Source organism: Sceloporus undulatus, chromosome 1 (assembly GCF_019175285.1).
Source record: "Sceloporus undulatus isolate JIND9_A2432 ecotype Alabama chromosome 1, SceUnd_v1.1, whole genome shotgun sequence".
Taxonomy (NCBI): Eukaryota; Metazoa; Chordata; class Lepidosauria; order Squamata; family Phrynosomatidae; genus Sceloporus; species Sceloporus undulatus.
In genome coordinates this window covers 170,884,827-170,885,759 of record NC_056522.1, presented here as the reverse complement: position 1 = coordinate 170,885,759, position 933 = coordinate 170,884,827, and positions in this window count along the sequence as shown.

Genomic DNA, 933 nt, shown 5'->3' with positions numbered 1-933 from the left:
TCTGCCTAAGGTATGTGAAGGGCTCTTTTTGTACTACTTCGTTGTCCTTAAAAACTAGGTGGTTCTGACAATTTTACATTTATCAGATGTCAGCTTCTGTACCATACTGTATCCTTTTCATGTTTAGCCTGTGTGACAAGGATCTTGTCTTTTAAAATGCTTGTTTTCGTGCTGCAATCTTATCTTCCAGGGGTTGATTCTTCACTTTTGTGATCACCTCCAAGAATGATTGACTCCTACCTGCTTTGATTGTGAGTTCCTGCATGGCAGAATGGGGTTGGACTGGGTGGCCTTTGCTGTCTCTTACTACTCTGTGATTCTGTCATTCTAGGCTATTACTCTTAAAAGGCCAGGGCCCTGTCACAACTGTGAAACTTACTTACTTCACCAGCCCTGACTGATTAAAAAATCAATAGAATAATAGAATATACTTCCCCCAAATTTGGGAAGGACGACTAAACCTTCCTAACAGTGGCAGCAGTTTCCTCTGTTTTTGCTATTAATTCTTAATCTCCTGCCCGAGATATTTCTGGGAAAAACAAAGGCAACATAACATCAGTGTCTTGATATCTCCAAATGCTTTTGGTCTTATTATTATTATTAACCTTTCTTTATAAAGCGCTGTAATTTACACAGCACTGTACATACAATCTTTTTAATTGGACGGTTCCCTGCCCTCAGGCTTACAATCTAAAAAGACACGACACAAAGGGAGTGGTGGAGGGGAAAGGGCCTCTAGTAGGATAATATATATAAAATACATAGCAATACAGGAAATGATTCAATAAAACAGGCAACAAAAGAACATCAAATAGCAAGTGACAATTATGCAATGCCTGGGAACGCTGCCCTGAACAGGATGGTCTTCAACTCCGTTTTGAAGCTGGTTAAAGAAGTGATGGCTCTTGCTTGTGGGGGAAGAAGGTTCCAGGG